The sequence below is a fragment of the Corvus brachyrhynchos genome, unplaced genomic scaffold (assembly GCF_000691975.1).
Source record: "Corvus brachyrhynchos isolate BGI_N302 unplaced genomic scaffold, ASM69197v1 scaffold97, whole genome shotgun sequence".
NCBI lineage: Eukaryota > Metazoa > Chordata > Aves > Passeriformes > Corvidae > Corvus > Corvus brachyrhynchos.
In genome coordinates, this window is record NW_008239758.1 from 1,389,863 (window position 1) to 1,401,852 (window position 11,990).

Sequence of the window (11,990 nt, forward strand, 5' to 3'; positions counted from 1 at the left end):
TAAAACATCTCAGGGCTCTTACTGCACAAATGTAATGAAACATTCCTGACCTAAAAATAGTAAAGGTAAAAACAGACAAAGAAGGCCAGGAATGGGAGGAGAAATAGATACAACTGAAAAACTTGCTTAAGGCTGTCATTAAGATCCTGCTGTCAGCCCAGTCCTTTATCCATCAGGTTTTGAAAAGTTATCATATGGGAGGTTGCACAAAGAAATTAGCCCAGTATCTTTACAATGTCCTTACATTTCCAGTTTTATTTGCTTTGAAGTTCAGGAAGGTGTTACTTAACAGAAATCTGGAGTGGCAAAGTGTATTTTGAATGATTCACAGATACCTTTTACAATGTACTGAATTGGTGGAAAAACTGTCAATATGGAGCTCCAGGTTTAATATAAATACAGTGTTATTGGTGCACAAACCTAACTGGGAGGTCACACAAAGAAAGGATTCCTGCCACTGTCACTTTTGGGGTTTTTTTTCTGTTGTTTTGGGGGTTTTTTTGTGTACATGCTGGGGTTTTTTTTAAATGATGGAAAAACTTTTTTGGGTATTTTCTTTCCATCTTTTTCCAAGTGAGCATGGGAAAACATGGCAAAGCTCCTTAAATACTGCTTTCTCTGTCACTCTGCACGTCTGTCCCTGAGTACTCTGTCAGAACAGCTCTGAATTACATAAACCCCAGATCAGCATTCCATCTGTTGAAATCTGACACATCCGTGCACATCCCAGTCTCCTTCCTAAACCCTTTCAGTGCAGCCATCTAGCATTTCCTCTGTGATGTCTGGTCTACCTCAATAACTGTGCTCCTGCAGAATCAGTCCCCCTGCTTCCAATGGCTCAGCACTATCCCCAGATTAATTTTTATTTGCTACAGACAAGCTTCTGGTTTGCCCTTGTCATTGTGGAAGCTGTGTGTCTTTGAGCCCGAGTGGCAGTAACTTTAAATAACAATTTTGTGTGTATGCATTAGTATGAAATCTTTTTTGGTATATCTGCTAAAAAAAGAGGGAAGGAAAAAACCAAATAAGAGCATCTAGTCCAACTTCTACCACAACCCAGGTCTGCTACCCTCGAGGTCTGAGAAGAAGTTGCAGAAGGTCAAGATGCAGGTTTCTCCCCCCTTAGCAGCAGCACTGTGTGCAGGTCCCCTGAGGGATGCAGTTTCCTGGCCATGGTGCTCCCTGGGACAACTCTGGAGCACAGAGACTGCTTTATCCCCAAGAGGTCTGCAATGCCCTGCAGCATTCCTTCTGCCCCAGAGCTGTTATTCCACACCATACATCTCAAGAGTTCTGGAGTCCACATTTTCCCTGGCTTATTCAGGTTGTGACATTTGTCAAAAACAATTTTAAAACTCAGTGTTACCTACTGATGTGTGTGCACCTCCCGTTCATGGTAACAGGGAATGATGATCAGTAGAGTGCAAAATATGAGCCAACAGGATAAATGACTTCCACTCTGCACAACACTGCTCTCTGTACTTGCTGTTTCTGATGTTCTGTATATTCTTGTGAAGGAAATTGCTTTTTTATTGTCTTTCTGCCTCCCTGGGGATGGTGTTAACAAACCTACCGAAGTCTGTGACTTGAAAGTCTTTAGCTTTTCTTCTATATATAGCATTTCCTTACTTAGGGAAAATCATTTTTGTCCACTTTACACATGTATAAAAAAAGCTTAGTTGTATTCAATCATATGCTGTTTGTATAAAAAATGTTTTCAACTCAAAAAAATGCTAGACCAAGGCAAGCTTCAGACCAAATAAATTCAAGTAGATCTGTAAAACTTCTTCAGCAACAAAATTACTGTGAGCTTTATGATCTCATATGTATTTTTATACTTTATCATGGTAAAGAAACCACATTGCTTTAAAAGCAAGCTAAGTACTTATTTAAAGCTTTGTTTCCAATCTCTTTAATAGCATATGAGCAGAGTTTGTATTTTAGTCAATGATGAAGTGACTAAGCACAGGCCTTAACTGTCCCTAAAATGATCCCTATTAAGAAGTGTAACTACTGCTTTAATGCCTGTAAAAGAGAGGAGAGAAGTGAGGTATTCCAGAACTGGTTGTTTAGCATAATGGCACATGTGCTATCTGAATTCCACCAGAAAAGGCTATGAGGAAAAAGGATTTATGAATATAGAAAAGCTTCTTCAGTGACAAGTATATAATTATTTTTTAAACAACCTCTTGCAGTCTGCATGGGTTATTTGGTGTGTCTAGTCATGCTTTATTTCCGTGCTCAGAGGTATTTCACGTGCACCCTTCTGCTTGTCATTGACTGCAGTAACTTCAAGGAAATTAAATTCTGTTAGATGAAAATATGGAAAACATTGAATAATCTCTCCCCCACCATCACCCTGAATTCTCTTCCTACATGTCACTTGGCTCTTTTTTAATACCACCTGGCTGTTGCTAAGGCACGGCTTCCCCTGCGAAGCTCTGGAAGGTAAATACACAGAGCTCTGAGCAGTGCAGGAGCAGCTGCTACTCATCCTCCCCACACGGACAGGCAGGTGCAGGCACAGCTCTTGGGAACCTGAAAGCTGCACAGATATTCTGGCTGCAAAATCATGGGTGTGAGATTGTCCTGCTGCACTGTACCTGCAACTGGGGAAGGGCAGAGCTGTGCTCTCCTGCCTGCTGTGCCTCCTCCTGTCCTGGCTGGTCACACACGAGGTGCTGCTGACCAAGGACACCTCAGGTGGGTCTGACAGAGTCTGTGATCCGCACAGATGTGCTGGGGTGGAAAATGGGGGCTGTTTCTGGGAACTCTGTTTCTCTTCCCCAGTGATGGAAGATGAAACCTGAGTGTCAGGGTGGCTGCTGACCCTCCAAAGGGCAGACCTGACCCTATTTTAGTTTGATTCAGCTCAGGCAGGTCAGTAGCAGAGTGGAAAGGTGGATGTAGATGCTTCTGGTGAGTCTGTACGTACTTGGCAATTCCTGTGCTTCAGACCTTTCCCCAAAGCCTCCTTTTGTGCATTTCTGTGCTCTCATCTTTGCCTCACTGGCACAAGAAAACTGAGAGACATTCTTGTCCCAGGTGAACACAAGTTTAGTTTACAGAAGCATCTTTTGCCTTCATTGCCTTTTCACAGCTGTTTAAAGCTTCTGATTGCTTTCTGGAGGCAACCTCTGTGAATTCTCTTCAAGTATATTCTAATGGAAGTATATTGTCACTTTTTAAGAAATATCTATTTGTAACCTCGGGTGAGGGAGATCTGCGTGCTGTGGTTCAACACAACACTCTGCAAAATGGCAAGGCTCTGGTTTCCTTTATTCCTTGTAATTAAGCTTTGTCACTAGGAAACAGTGTCCTCCTCTGACCTCGTTTGATCGGTGACAGTCACAGACTGCTGTGTCTGGTGACAGATGCAATCCTCCCCTCGATCTGCTATTCAAGGCCAATAATTTGAACTTATAGGGGTGAGGATATACTGTTTCTTCAAGGAGTTGTTTGTTCAGGAATGCATTCTGGAAACAGCTGGGAAGCTTGTTATCTGTGAAGATGCTGTTGTGTTCTCACCTTCTGGCAAATATTGCATCTACCTGTTTCAGTATTTCAAAACCAAATTAACTTTCCTGATCCCACTTGCAAGCCCACTGCATTTTTTGCTTGCCAGAGGAGGCAGGTTATTTCCTGCTTCTAGAACCTTTAATTACAAAGACAAGTTGATATCTTACTTCCATCAATTTCCCCTTTCTTGAAATATAACCTGACAGTATTTACTCCCTTTTGTAGTGGTAGAAATCATAAACCCAAGAGCATTTGAGAAGAAATGAGTTAAGGAAGAAGAATCAGATCAATACTGGAAGAACTGAGGCTTGAGGAGAACAGCATATTGGCTGGGGCACAGAGAAATGAGAGATCAGTTAAATGCCAGAAAGATGTGGCTATCTGGAGAAGGAACACAAATTGTTAGCGTAAGATATGAGGACAGAAATGGAAACAGAGGATTTAAAAGTATTCTAGAGGTCAGAAGATGGAGAATATAGCCAAAATCTTGGCACCTGCCTTCCTGCAAGGGCCTCAGCCTCTTTGGTGGCACGGCCAGTCAAAGCGAGGGTGCCAGGAGACTTCAGACCTTCCGTGCCCTCTGCACGTGCCTTGCCTCAAAGCAGGAGGAGTTTCTGTGTGTGCTCCCAGGGCACAGTGACACTGCTCCTGATGGAGTGGAAACATCCATTTATTCCAGCCCAAGTATGTGGCAACCTCACCCTGAAAGTGGCTATTTTCTGCCTCTTCCTAACTAGGCTTTCAAACACCTAGCATGGAGTAAAACCAACGAGTTCAAGAGACGGTTGTGCAGAAGTGAACGATACCAACTAATTAAGAGCCCTAGCTCACAGTTTGGCTTCAAAACTGGAGGAGATCTCCTGGTCTGGAGGATAAACAGATGCCAGCTGATTAACAGCTAAGTATTGGGACTGCTCTAAGCCCTCCGGCATCTGATTTAATCCAAACGATGAAGGTAAATCATGGAACTGTGGAAAACACTGGTATTCATCTGTCCTTAAGACAATTTGTTCTTGGCTTTCCATCAGTTCTGTGTGATTTCTGTAAGGGGAAGTGTTCTGCAGAGAAATGCCAGTGGTGACTGTTCTGGATGAGTGTACAGGTCCGGGGGTTTTCGGTGGTTGTTTTCTTTTCTTGTTGTTGCTTTTGCGTTCGGTTGTGGGTTTGTTCTGTTTTGGGGGAGAGGAGTGGACAGGACTGCAGGCAAGAGTAAACTCCTGGCTATATCTGCCCCAAGGATGCAAAGTGTTACATCCTTCCTTCTTATGCAGGATAATCTGATACTGACCTTTAAGAACTGGTATAGAAATAGACTCTTAAAAACAACTGCAGGCAAGGGAGAAGCCAGAGAAACCTCAGCTGAGGCCAGGCTAGATTTACACAGTAGAAGCTAGTTTCTGACACCAGTGAGGTTTAATCACTGAACAGAAACTTCCTCTCTTAGTTACACAGACCCTGGGATATTTAAAGGGCACCAGTTAGTCCCAGTGGGTAAGAAGGGGACACACTGGCACTGTACAGAGTTTGTGCAAGCGGTCTTTACACGTACTTAGGTTTGAACTTTTTATCCCATTCTTAAACCTGTAATTCCAGTCAATATTCTTCCTCACCAGTTCTTTATCACTTTCTAATGAATCCAGTAGCTGTGCATCATAATGACTGTACTGATTACTTTTGTATCTACTAGTAAACAGTTCTCCTTAGAGTGGAGATGATTAATAATGTATAAAAATAGTGAGGCACCAACTATAACTTCCTTTGAAGTGAACATGAAGGTCACTCGTGATACCTTCAGCCCACTTCCTTCTCACTTCTGGGAGTTAGAGGGAAGCGATGCACAAAAACACAAAGCTAAAATTAAATGCAAGTAAACAAAAGCTACAGATGTTCACCTGGCCTAACACAATATGGCACAGAGCTTTTGGTGGAAAAATCATCTGAAAGATGGTTATCTTAATTTAAAGAAATAAAAATACCCCCGACTTTGAAAACTTGTATTTGTTTGATCTGCATCTGTCAGTGATTTGACCATGTGAACTATATGCTCTAACAGTAAATGGAAAACTATTTGGAAAGAAAACACTAACACAATAACAGTGTTAATACATTTCTCCAACGAGAAAGAAAGACATAATTTAGTTTTTCCTGCAACACAAACTGCATGGATAAACAAAGTTAATGCCAGAAATGAGATGGTGATAAGTGAAGTATTCTGCTAATTTTTACTACTGGTGTTTCAGAAGATTGCCTTTCATATTAAACTAGCACTAGTAAGAAGACCTAGGAGAATGTCTCCATGGTGAAGGGTTTGTTTCATATCACACAGGGCATAATCTTCCTGCTCTATTTTGTGTTGTTCTATCAACAGACGTCAGCCAAAATCTACACCCATACAGAGGGACTGGTCAGTCTGTTCCTCTGCAGGAAGGCTGAACAGAGCCAACTGCTAAAACCTGACATAAACCAGCATCTGTACCAAGGAGGGATTAGTGACCACTGGAAAAGAAATCAAAGTGACTCTTGCTCTTTCTCAGCCTTTTTTGTTAAAGATGTTTGCCTTAAAGAGCAGAAAAACTCACTGGCTACCAGCCAGAGTCTGAGCTCAGCTTGGCTCCTCAAGATGATGTCTGAGGCTTGGGTATAAAATTGTAGTTATTGCAGGAAGTTAGTCTCAGCCTCCCAGAAGTCTTCTCCAGCTGCACTTGTCAGCCTATGAAATGACCTCCCACTCTGTAATGGGCAGAGAGATTTCTGCAGGCAAACAGCAAATAACACACTTCTAATTGGGCAAGGCTCCAAAGCCAGGTCTCAGCCCAGGGAAGCTGCCCTGAGCAGGGTCCCCAGGCAGTCCAACGGCCTGGACAGCCTTGAGCAGGGCACCAGAAGCCACAGTGACAGTGAAGAACCTCTGCACCCTGCTCTGCCCACAGGGTCTGCCTGCAGATAAACCAGGACAGAACCTGTTGTCTGTGTATTGTGCTGCCATCTGGATACAGGCTGAATTCTTTCCCACACTCCAAATGTTGTTTAATTCATACTGGCCACTGCCATCCCCTGTCTCATGCCAGGACATTCAGTGGGAGGCTATCTGGCATGGGCTGAAGCAGTGCCAGGAAGGGTATTAATAGATAAACAGTTCAGAGGATTGTGTACCACTGCTCGGGCTCGCAGCCAGCTCCTGCTTAGTTTACCAGATAAAACAGCGAGGTCTCTTCCAAAGTTACAGGGTTCTCCTGCCTTCCTGGGAGGGCCTGTCACCCTCAGGCTGATGCTGTGGGTAGAATGCAAGTACCAAAGGCTTCTCAGACATGCCAGGTCTTCAGGAAAACTTTCTCATCTGTCTGGCTTACTGTTGTCCTTTTGGCCTGGGATTTACAGCTTGATTGCTCTGTTACCAGCAAAATAAGGTGACTTATTCTTCCCACCATGACGTTTTAGTCTTTGCTGCAGAGGAGATGAAAGGCTAAAAGATTTATTTCTTCAAAGGGGAAGTGTGATTTTTTTTTTTTTTTGAGGCAGTGCACCCATTGCCTTGTACAGGTCATTCACAAAATATCACATTAAATAGAACTCAGTCCCATCCCAGACCCTTAGCAAGGCAGACAGGAATGGCCAATAATTGCTGTGGGGCAGAAATTACTTCCTATTCCTACTTATGAACTTAATCTACCATCATAAGTTCCTTGTCCATATCCACATATTAGGAAAAGCAGAGGCTCTTTGCACACTGACTGCTGGCAGTGTCAAAATTTCAGGTTGGGGAGCAGCTTGGTCATGATCTTGCACAAGCAGGTGAGCTTGGGCTTCCATCCAGTGCTTCAAGAAGTTTGTATTTCCACTTCATTTTAAGAACAGAAGCCTGAGCAAATGGACTTGTTCAACTAAGTTATTTATTATTTGTCCAAGGGGTCTAGTCCAACTTGATGGAAGTGGGATTATTTATGGTCTTTACTATGATCACAGTGTGATTAGAAATTTTCCCTTTCAAAGTTTTTACTTTTTTTTTTTTTTCCTTCCTTCCTGCTGGACAAGACTCTCTAAGTGACAGCCACTGTGCTAATGAAGGGTCTGTATGTAAACCAGCAGCCCAGGTGTTTCCTGGAGGGAACACTAAAGATTAAAGAAAAAATTCACCCAACCAGGCTCTTGGCTCACATCCTTGCTGCTGCCTGCTCATCCCAAAGCATCTCTTGGCAGAGACCTGGACGTGTGCTTGCCTCAGTCTGCAGTGTGATCCAGAAAGCCCTGGAACAGCTTGGTGCACGGGGTCCCATGGCATGTTAGTTCATGTCTGTTGTCTATCCATCTTTTTTTCAGTTAGCTTTGTTTTTCCTTTGGTTTCTGGCAAAAAGGGGAAGGGAGAGCCCTTTGTCAGACAGTTGCTAGAAAGAACTTCATAAAAATGTTTTGCTTTTTAAGTTTTTTTTTCTAGTTTTCATACCTAGAATGTTATCTACCACTTCTTTTGGCCTGTCTGAAGGCTAATAAATATTATTGTATATCTGATTTGGAACTTTCTATGTAGAATCAAAATAAGGCTTTGATAAACCAAACCCCTCCTTGTTCACACAAGTATTCCTTAGGGCAAAGTATACCTTTTATTGTGATAAATATTTTTCAAATGGCTGGTGTGATACTGCAAAACTTTAAACAATGCCTGCTTGCACTATATATCACATAAGCACATTACTGATGCCTCAAATAATAATTGTTAAATATCTTCATTACACTTTCAAATTCATTTTGTATTTACAAGAATATACTAGCTCTTGAATGGTATTTAACTCTGTAAAACAGTGATTAAAATATGTAACAGGCTTCAAAGATTAACATCACAAAACTACAGGCAGTTCACATAGCATGATGAATAATCTGCAGAAAAAATTACTTGCTAAGCATTGCAAATCAAATAATATTACAGCTCTAGAAAAATTATTCATGTCTGCAGAGGTTGATTTACACCAGTAAATAATCTTTTTTACTGAGTATATATTGATTGTCTGGGGTAGAGCTCAGATAATTTTAAATGCTTTAACATTTTTGAGCTAAGAGTTCCAGGGTCAGTCTTGGCTCTGTTGAAGATGTACTGAAGTCATGATCAGGCTCCCACTGCACTTATGGATACAAGCGTGGTGATAAGGTTGTCTTCATTTTGTTATCCTTGCCACTATACAGAGTTGTAGGCTTCACACTGTCCAATTCTTAAAAAACCCCCCAGAAAACAAAACCCCTCTCACCAGAGTAGAGCTCTGCTTGGAGTACAAGCTGCTCTCTTTCCTAGGCCCAATGTCTTCTGACTTCTGTGGAAGGAAACCCAGAGAAGGGACCAGCAACAGTTTGTTGTCCACAGTATGTCAAACTTCATGAGGATAATCTGTATTGTTTCAAAGACCATACAGGCAGTTTAGCCTCTGGTTATCACATGTTTCTAGCGTAACATAATGGTTCCATTAAAACAAACATGAAAATCCATGTTGTGACTCAGTGGCTTGTACAAAGGCTTAAATCAGTATCACATAAAAGCTGTATGGCCAAATTCCTGCCTGTTTCAGCCAGGGAACCTGGGACAAGGCACACCAAATGAAGGTCTGACACCTTTTTTCTCCTATCTGCAGAATTTCCAAACCCACTGCAAAATCATTTCTGTTGGTGATGACCCGAATTTTGTGAACTGTTACTCTGAAAGATGACATGGAGGATGATTCTTTCATGTGGCAGGATGACTATGAAAGAGCTGAGGAAAAGGAGACCATTACTCCATTGAAAAGGGCTTTTTGAAAACCCAACCTCTCAATAGGTGGACATTAAAAAATGAGAACAAAGTTCTATTTTAAGATTACCTGTTCAGTTCTCAAAAGCTCTTCTGTAGGACAAGAAAAAGAATGTGACTAGTCACCTCTACAGTAAAACCAGAAATTTCACTAGCTAGTAAGCATGTAACTTTTCTTCTTTTGCACCCCAATATGTAATTTTTTCAGAATCACAAGGACTTGTTTAATGTTCTTAATAGGAGTCTGTCTCATGAGTAACCTTTTTTGAAAACCAAAGCTTTTTGACCCTATAGGCAACTCAAGTGCAAAGCAGTAATAGATGGGTGTGGGAGATGTGTGGGAGCCAAGGCTGTAGAGCTGAATGTTCTTAGAGGTGTGGTGCTTTTTGCTGTTTGTTTGCTTTAAAGTACAGCTAACATCTTGCACTGCTCACACATAAGGAGCTTTTTGTTTGCACCAAAGGAATATGGAGATGCTATTGTGACAACAAGTTCGGAATAAATACAGAGAAAACCTTTCTGCCTCCTTTGAGACTCAAGTTTCAAGTGGGCTGTTAAAGGAAATGAGGCTGCTGGGATCTTGGAGCAAGATTCCAGCTGGTTTTTGGAAGCCACGTGTGTATGGCAGATGGTGGGGGTGCACTAGGTGTGCTCCTGCACACCCATGAGAGTCCCAGGCATGGCAGGGGTGCTGCTCCACTGGGACAGAGCAAAAGGCTGGGGAGACTATTGCCCGAGTAGTGCAAACCCTGAAATGGGCTGTGCTTTAAACATCTGGCTTGCATCAGCATCGTGGAGCCCTGGAGGAAAAGCAAACTGCATCACACTGGGCTGGAACAATCGGACAGCCCAAGCAGTGGGCAGTGGCCACAGGGAGTTTGAACCGTGCCAGCTGAAGCCCTGAGAAGTGTGAGGACTGGTAATGAGGCGAGCAAGCGAAACATTCGGGCTGCTGTCACTTTCAGTGCAAAATTCTAGCTGTTCTAAAATCAGTGGCCAACAAAATCAAACCATTTCCAGGACTTCATCCCAAATTCTCCAAGACACTGTGCCTGCCTTGCGAGCTGTGAGCATGGCCCTGGTCACTGGGATGTGTGGGCTGTGAACAAGGTGGTGACTGAATCCCACACTGCAGCCCCTCAGCTGCTGTGCCTGCAGCAGTGACTGACAGCCTGACTACTGAACACCCACGTACAGAGAGAGGCTGCACTGTACATATGGCAGAGTACAGAAAAAAAGACCAAAGGAAATCTAGCAAAAAAATCTATTTTTCAGATGAGGATGGGGGATACAAACAACAAGTAATTCTTTAGTGCAGAAAAAAAAGATTGCAGCTGGTCAAGAAAAAATGTCCACATTTTCTCTCTATTCCAGTTTTATTCTACTGCATAGGCATTTGCCATGTATGGCCAAAATACCAGATTTTTCTTTTCTTAAATTGTACAAAGAAGGAATAGAAAAGAGGAGGGGAGACTGATGAACATCAACTCTTGGCAGCTAGCAAGTGATGACATGAAAAGCACTTATGGCAATCACTAAGCATGGTTATTTTTAATTTATTTAAAAGAAAATCCTATTCAGAACAGAAGTAAGTTGTTGGCAGGAGCTCTGTTATATTAATTTGTCTATAAATGTAATGTTTGTAACTTGCTCTTCATGCATGGCTTGGAAGATTTGTTTGGATGAAAAATTATAGCTGTTGGTGGTCTTTGCAAGTAAGCTCAGCCTAACAGAGCTCTGAGAATATAAGGAGCTCTGTGACCTGTTGCTGGTCTTCTTTAATTCTCTAGATCTCAAGTAAGAAAATACAAAGCAAGATATCAAGAGTAGACACTCCTAGCCTTTAAAACTGATTTAGATGTAAGATTATGCTATAAAATGTTCTGCTGGGAGACTAGACAAGATAAAACACATATTTATCTTATGACTTCCTACTGTTGTTTATCACTGCTGTATTAGTAGGACAGGTGAACTATTCCACAAAACATATGTTGCTTTTCTGCCTTTGTAGTTAGAACATTGTTTGATGTTCACATCTTTCTTTCTGGGGATGCAGGAGGCTGTGAGCTGGGATGAAGCACATGTCCAAACTGGACTGGTCACGGTGAAAAGATTTTTCTCAAAGATCTAATAACATGGCAACTTTCTATTTGGATTTAGTACGATCACTAGGACTACTTCAGGCTTCATTCCAGTTGCACTTACTTACATCTGATGCCAGTTAAATGGCTTCAGAGAAAGATGTCTATGACTTCCACCATGGGAAGCTGGAGGTCAAACAGGTCCCTTCTGCACCTGGTGTCAGTGACAGCCCAGCATCTGTCGTGTGCCAGCCGTGTGTGACACCCCTGCAGCCCTCTCCTCTGTGTCTGTGTGTGTGTGTGACACCCCTGCAGCCTGCTCCTCTGTGTTTGTGTGTGTGTGACCCCCCTACAGCCCTCTCCTCTGTGTTTGTGTGTGTGTGACACCCCTGCAGCCCTCTCCTCTGTGTCTGTGTGTGTGACACCCCCCCCTGCAGCCTGCTCCTCTGTGTTTGTGTGTGTGTGACACCCCTACAGCCCTCTCCTCTGTGTTTGTGTGTGTGTGACACCCCTGCAGCCTGCTCCTCTGTGTTTGTGTGTGTGCGACACCCCTACAGCCCTCTCCTCTGTGTTTGTGTGTGTGTGACACCCCTACAGCCCTCTCCTTTGTGTTTGTGTGT

General features: G+C 42.7%; 1 long non-coding RNA gene across 1 annotated transcript; it reads right to left on the bottom strand.

The window, feature by feature from the left end:
• Positions 1–228: 228 nt before the first annotated feature.
• LOC108448721 lies at positions 229–11,720 on the bottom strand. The gene is made up of 2 exons (XR_001864709.1): positions 8,757–11,720; positions 229–7,860 (listed from the first exon to the last, which is right to left on the bottom strand). It is a non-coding gene; the product is annotated as an uncharacterized LOC108448721 (long non-coding RNA).
• Positions 11,721–11,990: the final 270 nt, after the last annotated feature.